Source organism: Macrobrachium nipponense, chromosome 20 (genome assembly GCF_015104395.2).
Source record: "Macrobrachium nipponense isolate FS-2020 chromosome 20, ASM1510439v2, whole genome shotgun sequence".
NCBI lineage: Eukaryota > Metazoa > Arthropoda > Malacostraca > Decapoda > Palaemonidae > Macrobrachium > Macrobrachium nipponense.
Window position 1 is genome coordinate 28,157,530 of NC_061089.1, and position 10,429 is coordinate 28,167,958.

Sequence of the window (10,429 nt, forward strand, 5' to 3'; positions counted from 1 at the left end):
ATTGTTGGTTAAATTGACGGCGAGGAAAGACTAATGGCTTCACAAAGTGTATATGGAAAAAGAACAAAGGCTTTGCACATGATAAATTGACGAATAAAGGCCCCATACGAGTTCAAATGAATGGAAACAGGTTAAAGGCTCCATTAGGATAAATTCATAGTGACAAAAGAATACGGTTCCATATACTGGATAATCATTCGAGCTACAAATGTCCTTTAATATCTAATTCGCTCTGCCTCGGAATTGATATATTTTCATATATGTACCGAAGGGGAATTTTTTAGTTGATAATAATTTCGTCCCCTCATGGGATCGATCCCATGAGGGGACGAAATTATTCCCTTCGGTACATATATGAAAATATATCAATTCCGAGGTAGAGCGAATTAATTAGATATTAAAGGACATTTGTAGCTCGAATGATTTATATGAATCACGGTGATGCGATAATTATTCATTCTGGATAAATAGATGCCGAAAAAGAACTAAAAGCTCCGTACAGGATAAATTGAGGAAAGAGTACAAGCTCCTTACTGGATAAGTTGACTGGGAAAACGACAAAAGGCTCCATACAGGACAAACTGACCGAGAAAAGACTGAAGTCCTCATGTGGAATAAAGTGACAATAGAAAATATTAAAGTCTTCATATGGGGTAAATTGACAGTTAACAAGGACTAATGGTTCCATAGGGCATAAACTGACTGTGATGAAAGATTCAAGGTGTGGCGAACTGACGGTGAAAAGACTACAGATAAACTCAAAGCTCCGTACGAGACAAAAGACTAAAGGATTCGTAATAAAAGAATCAACATTCCATGCTAGATAACCATTGCGAATCCCTGACTACTTTGTTTCAGATTTCCTTTCAAATTCTGCTAAACTTCACGAGTCCCGTGACTGCCCTGGTTCGACAGCTGCTTTTACTCTGACCAAACTTGTCGAATGTCGTGGTGACATTCCCTTTTAATTCTATCAAACATTATAAATCCCATGACTACTTTTGTTTGATGTTTTCTTTCAGTTTTGCTAAACTTTACAAATCCCGTGATTAAACTTGCTTGACAGTACTACCTTTTAATAGTTGCGAAATTTTAAACATTCCGTGACAAAATGTTCAGTGAAAACGTCATTTTAGACCATACTATGTGTATGTTGGGTGTGTCATGCTTTTAACGGTTTAATCTGATCTCTGTGTTGTGGCTATTACACAAATGGTGCTGAATGCCCCTGCGGGGAACCAATCCATAATATGAATCACATCTTGTGTAGTTGTTCACTGGGGCCCACTTGTTCGGAATTTGGATACAAGAGCAGCAAACGACACAGCACTCCAATGGTATAGAAGAATGGCGCGATAAGATATGAATCTAATCTCAGGAGGATATGATGACGTCAAGTAATGCAGTGGTTTCTGCCGAAGGAGTCATAAGTGTCATTTTCATTAATGAGCATAGACTTGCACACACAAACGTAACTGCTCGCATTTTAGTATTTTAGAATATTGCTGTCAAAATTCATTACCCTCAGGTCAGATAAAATGAACAGCATTGCTTATTTGAAATACACTTAATTTGCAAAGGAATATTGAAATGTGTAGTAGAATGAAATACATATTTAAAGCAGTTTCGTAAATAACCATGGAACAGTAGGCCGAAGTTAGGCTACTTATTACATAAAATTTAAAAAATGTTAATATCTATCGATATTGTTAACAATGATCCAGAGAATAGGTTCTCTAATTATAATTTCTTTTCAGTGGAAACTTGAAAAGGAATAAGGCAAGAAAATTATCACATTTTTAGTAGATTCAAAGGCCAAATAATTTCATGACGAATGCTAATGTCATTTTTCAGAAAATGTGACTTCCACAAACTGTACAAGTTTTAAAGGAATTTATTCATTATATCTCAGTTACATTTATGCGCCACAAGGAAACAGATTCTTTTCGGTGGGGGGGGGAAGATGCGGGTGTCTGAGATTAGTATTCGGCTCGTTCAAAAGAGACTGTGATTACAATTGTCTTTGATGCATATCATTAGCGAGAACTGTTACTGATGCTGAATTATTAAGGGAAGTTGACCGATTGATCCAGTGTTTTTAAGATGAATTATTGTTCATTTTCCTCGTAATATTATTACAGGCTGTATGTGCTACATACACAGTACCTTTACGTTGCCGTAAATGAACTTCAATACTACGTCGGTGTTACTTAATGTCGCCTCACCTTTTTCTCCTCTTGATATGAAAGATTTACTTCCACTATGACAGAGGTCGATTTAAAGAACACTTATTCTTACTTCCGTTATTTCTTCACAAACGACTCCCGGTTAAGAATAGAGGCAGAAGGATTACTGGGGCTGGGAGGGAGACTTAACTGTTCTACCAGAGGGACGACTCAATTGAACGTATTGCATCTCGTAAGCCCTACAAAGGCGATGGCGAGCGAGGGCGGCTGTTCTTTTCTCGCTTTCAGCAGCGTTGGCCTTAATGAAAGAACATTGCTCCATCGAAAAAAAAAAAAAAAAAGACGGTGACAAATGGGTGAAGTGGACGCTGAGTAACACTTCAGGGGTCATATTGTTTTCGTTTTTTTTTCTTTTCCAGCTGAAGAGTTTTGAATTTGCTACAGCAGCCGCAAGAAAGGGTCAAGGGCCTCGTTGACTGGGATTGTCTTATCCGTCAAACCAATTTGGAGAGACGGGCTCTTGTTCGAATAATACGTGAATCGACAGATTCTGTAAATACTTTTTTTTTATTCGGTTTGATTTATTGACGAATACGTATTGCCTTGTTTGCTATTCAAGCGCAGATTCGTGGCGTTGTCATTCTTTTACCGCTCTGTAACTTTTAAAGAACGTCGAAATTTATGATATGCAAGAAGCAAACTCTTTGGCTGATGCTGGATTATTATGGGCGTTTCCGAAATAAATAGCTTTTGCAGTGCACAGTTATTAAACTTGCCAATCATCATGGCAGAGTTTAAAATACTGGAATGCATCTGATATTGAAAAGTGAAGAAGTTATATTGATGAAACTTGATGGAAATATCTGTAACCCCTTCCAATTGATTAACATTTAGTGGATATCGGTCAGATTGTGAGGATCTGTTTTCAGGTAGACATTTGTAGGTATTAGAGGGGATTTGTCATAGAAACCCCAAAATCCTTTATAGATTCATTTTCTAATATTTAAAAGGCAGATGCTAAAAAGGCCAGTAAAATTGTTTTGGAGATACTTTATCGCTAACAATTATAGTAGATGCTTTGATTACCGTGCTCTGACTTTATACAGTTTGATGTCATGTCAGCAAACAAAAAATTACGTCAACAACCTACCTGAGTACTATACGTTAGCGTTTGTGTCTATGCAAAAACAAACTGTTGTAAAAACATCAAGGAGGAATTATGCATATATATATATATATATTATATATATATATATATATATATATATATATATATATATATATATATATTATATATATAGATATAGATCTTGATAGATATATATTATATATATATATATATATATATTATATATATATATATATATATATATATATATATATATGAGAGAGAGAGAGAGAGTGCTTTGATTTCATAGACGAAAAAAAATGGGGGTTAATAGGGTACAGAAATATTTAAGTTTATTTAAGATCAAAAATAAAAACGAAAATAGTAGAAATCTTGTATGGAACATTATTGCACAACCATACTGGTCTGTGCGAAAAATACGCATTGCCGTTTACTGCTCATATTTTATAGCAGCACATACCCAAAGAGTATTGTGTATTCGTTATGCAACTTCCTTTCGCCTATCCAGCCTCCAACCTACCATATCCCTAAACTACTCCTTTGTTATTAAGGAAGGCTGAACGATTTCAATTGCTTGTTACCACACACAGAGTCAGAACTTTGTTCTGCCTTTCAGTTGAGTTTCAGCTGAAGAGGGTCCCCACCAAGCCTCTGAAACTGGTTGTGGTAACGGTAAGTGAACTGTAGTTTTAAGTCTTCCAACACGTGGCTCCATTACGTCCACTAAGATCGATTAGTGAAAATATAGCACAGCACTTCCTAGTTGGCCCTCCATCATTTGCCAAATATTGACGCAGGTCAACTTTGTTCTCTCTCTCTCTCTCTCTCTCTCTCTCTCTCTCTCTCTCTCTCTCTCTCTCTCTCTCTCTCTCTCTCTCTCTCTCTCTCTCTTTTGACTACAGTTAAGGTTTTCTTATAAGAATTTAGAGCTAAGTGCTATTATATCAATTGCTTATTTTGTCAACGTTTTGCTATTCTAAATTACTGAAACGCCCATGTTGCATTACACGTCTTAGTATGACTTTTCAACACTAATATAAATAGACAATAATTTTTTTTTGCTCATCGCAGGTTTCTGAGTTACTTCTTTTAAAAGAAACAAATTTTATGTTAAATTTTATTGATTCAGTGTCATTACCTTACTTACGAAAAATTTTATTGTCAGAATGTCCTTTGAAGGCTTTCCATCGTAATAGCAGATGCATTATGTAAATTCTTAAACTGTTCTTTGTTAAAGATCTATATACTCTTATATATATAGATATAGAATGAATGAATAAAATTATCATTGGTGTAGCTATAGCAACAAGCAAATGTTCATTCATATAGCTGTATTAAGAAGCAAATGACGACTTATACAGATATATCAATAATCAAATGTTTAATCATCCATCTGTAGTAACAATAAAATGTCCATTCATAGATATACTTGTCGCTACGATGAAATAACCACTTAATACAGTTATTACAGCAATGAAATATCTATTCACGCGTCAGCAGCAGCTTTAAAATGTCATTTCATACGATTGAATAGAGCTTACATTACAAAATGTATGAATGCGATCAAGTTCGTTTACTCTAAAGAAAAGCTACTCTACCATCAGTACTTAAGGTTTCTGTTTTATTTATGTAGAATCTATTAAGATATCTTGTCATTTTCATCAGTAAAAAAAATTAAATTTAAATTTGTAATTTTCAAGAGAGAGCAATATCAATGGCATAGGGGTGAATTGTCCTCAGCAGTTAGTATAACTAAGTTTCATATAAAAAAATCCTTATGAATTTTTCTAGCAATTTCCAAAGAGGTTAATTTTGAAGTAATTTGTTGTAGTTCAAGCTGACTTTATGCCAGCACGGGCTCTTGCCCATAGAGCAGCCTGTAACTTGAAGTAACCTATTAGAATTTCTTTGCTCATATTTACCTTTAGCAAGAGAAAAGAGTGTGCATCTGAACCAGTTCTTACCGTTCAAGGAGCAGGTTCTACTCTAAGCCTTAAAAGCTAACGATACTTTGGGGACTCACCTTGTGGGCATTAAAGCCACCTTCAGCGCCGTCTGAGTTCTGAGCAGAGGGAGAGCAGAGAAAGGGCTTTAGCATCTCGTCAAGTTGTTATAAGAGCAGATGATGATACGGTAAATGTGAGAGAGAGAGAGAGGCAGATAGGGAGAGACAAAGAGAGAGTGAGTTGTTAAAGGAGCAGGTGATGATACGGTAGATGTGTGTGAGAGAGAAAGGGGTTTAGCATCTCTTCAAGTTGTTATAGAAGCTGATGATGATACAGTAAATGAGAAAGAGAGAGATGGGTGGGGTTCAGCATCTCTCCAAGTTGTATAGGAGCTGATGATGATACCGCAAATGAAAGTCAGACAGACAGGAAGAGACAAAGAGAGGGAGAGAGAAAGTATGTAGTGGAAATATAGGTTGACGTCAAATAATTCAAGATTTCTTAAAGTCACTTACAGAACATCGTACGAATATTTTTTCTTATCCTTTCTAGATAGTGACCCCAAGTGTTTTTGTGGAAAGCTGACTAGGACTAATATTTCACAGGGGTCATTATCTATATGATATTTACAGTTTTTTTTTTTATGTTTTGACGGTAATCCCTAAGGGGCTTCTACTTAACTCGCTGCAAAGGTAGATACATATCGGGTTAAAATCCTTTGGGGGTCACTATCTAGGAAAGACCCATTTTTTATATGAAAAAGGAGAGTTAGCAATAGAGGAAGAGGTAAAAAAAATGAATGACGTAAGAGTCTTCCCTGTCACACTCGCAGTTTTTCTTCATAGTTTTCATTTGAAAAATGTTCACTGCAGAGTACACATCATTAGATTAACCGTGTAGCAATTCTGTCCGTTTTGTGTTATATATGGATGCCAAACAACAATTTTGATATAATATAACAGCGTTAATTGCGAAAATTTCAAATGAACTTTATATTTTAAAATCATGAGTAAATAGAAACATAACGTTACACTACAGTTGCTGGTCTGAGAGAGAGAGAGAGAGAGACAGAGAGACAGAGAGAGAGAGAGAGAGAGAGAAATATGATTAACCTGAATGGATCTCTTCCCAATAAACCAGTAAAATCTCGGAAAGACTCAATACCGCTCCGGAGAAGCTCTATATTGATGTTGATCAGATCTGCGATGCAGTCTGCTTTTCTGAGAATACAGAAATCGAGGGGAGAAAGCACACATAACAAACCGAATAAAAGGGGAAGAAAGGCTTTAGAGCGGGAAAAAAACTCAAAAAGAATGAGCTCGCACAGAAGATTTTGAAATTCTTCTATTCATTGGTAAAAACTGAGCAAGACCTTTATTTTCTCCTTTTACTGGTAGTTTTTGCTCATTCACACATTTTTCACGCTTTACAACATCATAGTGAAATTAGATATCCTTGGCAAAGTCATCAATCGAACGCTGCCGATGTCGGAAGCTTCATCATATTTTCATTATGTTATGGTGCTGTAAATCGAGATCGTAAACTGCTGGGTTTTTAAAGCATATAACATCGTCTTGTCAAGCAGCTAGAAATATGGTCTTGTGAGGTACTTAAGAGGGCGGCACTTAACCTTTCGGGGCGGTGCATCAATCAAATGTATCTGAATACCTGCAAGCCATCGTTATTTTAGCCTCTGAAATTCCTCAAGATTGGCAAATAACGAGAAGTTGCTAATATTTTATATCTTATATATATGTACATTATATATACATACATGTATACATACATACATATATATATATATATATATATATATATTTTTTTATATATATATATATATATTAATAGTATATATGATATATATGTATATCTATATATATATATATATATTATATATATATATATCTATATATATATATCTTTATATATATCTTATTATACTCACTAGAAATAAAAGCCTACGTATAGTAGGTGTTCGACGTGCTGCTGATCACCCCGCTGTGATATGTGAAGAGGCAAATGTTAGGGAAGTAATATAAACGTGACAGTGGGCCCTGGGTTATTTTTCCCCTGGAGCCAGCCTTTGTTTGTTAGAGTATACGGTTAACTGTTGGAAAAGTTACGTACATATGTTGACACAACAAAAGAAAGTCGGTATCTGATGCCCAAAGAAGTTTACCCATTTTTTCACTCTTTTTCAGGAAGAAAAATGAGCCAGTGGGAGAAATCTTCCCTGTTGCCCTCTGCCTAATCACTGAACTTTTAATAGACCATTAAGAACTCTACTCTGACATCCTTTGCCAACTGCGTCACATCGTGAATAATTGGGGAGTAAAGATAAGAATTTCAAAAGCATTCGACAACCGTTTTGAGAGAGAGAGAGAGAGAGAGAGAGAGAGAGAGAATGAAAAACATTTGATTTTAACCGCCGGCTTGACTATAATAATTTTTCCGTCAGGTAGCGTCGCAATAATTAAGGGCATTGACGCCGGAAGTGTGTTTTCGCTATAAATCATGTGGACTAAAGAAAAGTACAACATCGCGGACAATTACAAGCAAAAAACAGTTAGGTGGCCACATGCCCTTCACAAGATGTAACTTCATCAATGATTGCAAAGTGCAAATAAACTGTTAAAACGTCAATATCTTCGCACCCGTATGATTGGAAATGACAAAATGTGAATCACCAGGCAAAGCGGTGCATAAGCATTACAGACCCTGTAAAAACAAATGACAGTTCACATTACTTTGCAAACACGAGCGCATTTTTAAAAAAGCTTTTATGAAAGTTTCCGGAAAACCCCTTTTGGATATTAATGGTCTTTTGATATAAGATATTACAAGAATTTATTTTTTCATTGCAGTCATCAGTAGTTCTCTTCTGCAACAACAAACAGTAACTGAAAACAAATTTTAGTGCATTACTGAGTTCATTAACAGTTTGTAGTAGTTATCCGCGCTAGGTAACGTACTGGTCTGTTGTGCTTTGCTTTCTAAATTCTAGAATTTAATACTTCCCTCTGTGCTCCCAGAGGTTTAGTCTTTGGCCAAGAGTTCATGTTATCATGTGCGAAGACGTCCGACTTACTGATGACTATTTTGTATAGCCTGAATGTGTCAGGGCGGAACCATTAAATCTCACTCAGATGCAAAAAAATATATATTTTACATGAACTTATGTGTTGTTCAGTAGATATTATTAACCTGAAAATTAAGATTTTAAGCGATATATTTTTCGAGCAGACACTTTGATTTTATTTTCAAAGGGAAAATAAAAACAAATGAGCGTTTGAAACTGTGTGAAATCTGAAATGATTCTATCGACAGATCTACTTTTCCCCTGCCTTTTCTTTCCCTTTGCGCTTACAGGAGACCCGTAAACATTCAGTTTTTCTTCCTTCTTTATGCCTTTTTCCTTGTTTCCCCATATTGAAAATGACGTTACTTTTATTCTTACTTTTTTCAAAATCCAACCCATTTGCTTTTAAAGCCAAGATTGTTTGCGTTTTTGCTTGCGTCTCCTATTGTTTATCCTATGGACGACGATTCATCTGGAGAGCAAAGGGTTTCGGGCGTAATAGAGTCTTTCATTGTTTTTAAAACGGTCCCCTTTTCACCTCTCTCGTGTTCATGGGTTTTATGTCTTCATTGGAAATAACCTGGTGAAGACTACATCTTTATCTTTTATCGTCGATGATCCACTCTGTCAGAGTGGCCTTTATATATTTCTAAATTTCGCTAACCTTTTTTGTCTGTGAAGACTTATAACCACTGCCAAACGCTATAGTATTCAAGGTTTGCTTACAATATTTGACACCTTAGAACTCTTCTTGAAACGTTTTTTCCCTTATTAATCATCTGCAAATATAATTTTGCATTTCATACGTTTTCATAGATTGAGAGCCATCTTGAAATGTCCGCAGACCATGGAGGCTGACAATGTGTATAGATGAATCAGATGACCCACCACAACAGGGTCTCAATCACAGTCATCACTTGAGGAGAATGAAACAAACACTTCCAGCCATTTTGTTTTCGGGAGATAAGGACCTAAAGATGCTGTTGACATTTAGACAAGAAAAACTCATTCCATCTCTGCTGAAACAAACAAATAGGCAAACAAAATGTGAATAAAGAGTATGGATATTACCCGACTGAGTGACTTCTAATTATCGTGATTAATCATATATCTGGAACTCTAACCAGCTCTGAAAAAGCAGACGTTTCAACGAGATCGAAAATAAACAAACCGCGAGTATTTAATTCGCTTTCCTTTGATCAGCAATACCCGAAAATCATATTTTCTTGAATCTGATGTTCCAGAACGGTTAATGGGTCACTGCAGATGATGTATTATTGCTGTTAGCAGGCAGTAGGCTAAATTTATCCGTGATGAGCGCATTGTTCAGCGCATAACAAGCACCTTTCCTAGAAGCAACTATTTTTCATGAATGGAAACGATGTCAAGGCGTTGTCCAGTCAAAAACTGTTACTTTCCAGCTTGGTACTCCAAACCCGTCTACTTAAGGCCTGGACTACGGCTGCTGAACTCTGAACTCTTGTTGCTCATAACTCCGTAACCGCTTATTCCAACTCGGCTCCTCGTGAACACGTTCAAAATATTAACGATCATACATGAGCTGTATAACAGTATCATTATACAAGGCAATCTAAACTTGAAAGCCAAGCGTAGTTCGTGCAACTACAACTAGGATTCGGACCCCCGCCTCGCCCAGGGATTACTCCACTTGGCCCCTAATTCATCAGGAAGCCAGTTGGACGTCGTGGCCGCGTTCTTCGCCATAATTCAAAAAGTGGTCAGTTCATGGAGAGATCGATGCGAACGAATATGAGATACAGCGTGAAGCCTAACGCGAGGTTATTTCTAAACTACAAATACATTTCTGATAAAAGAGTGACTTTTATTTAATGACCAATTATGAATTATATAGTGTTGAGAATGGAATAAAAACGCCTAGCTTATCTTCTGAACACGTTCTCCGGAAATATTGCAGTATCGTATTTGATATCAGTAAATGGAGTCGCCAACTGATTATTTCAAATAATGTAACGATCATGGAATGCCTCGCTTGTGAGAATTCACATTTTTCAAACAGCTGTCAAAAATTCTAAATTTCTGTCCTGTAACGAATTAACCTTCAAGAGCT

The 10,429-nt window shown here is 36.2% G+C and overlaps 1 protein-coding gene across 2 annotated transcripts in view; it reads right to left on the reverse strand.

The window, feature by feature from the left end:
* Positions 1-10,429, reverse strand: part of LOC135224043 (uncharacterized) — an 81,219-nt gene that overhangs the window by 7,850 nt on the left and 62,940 nt on the right. The gene's annotated exons all lie outside the window — the stretch shown is intronic.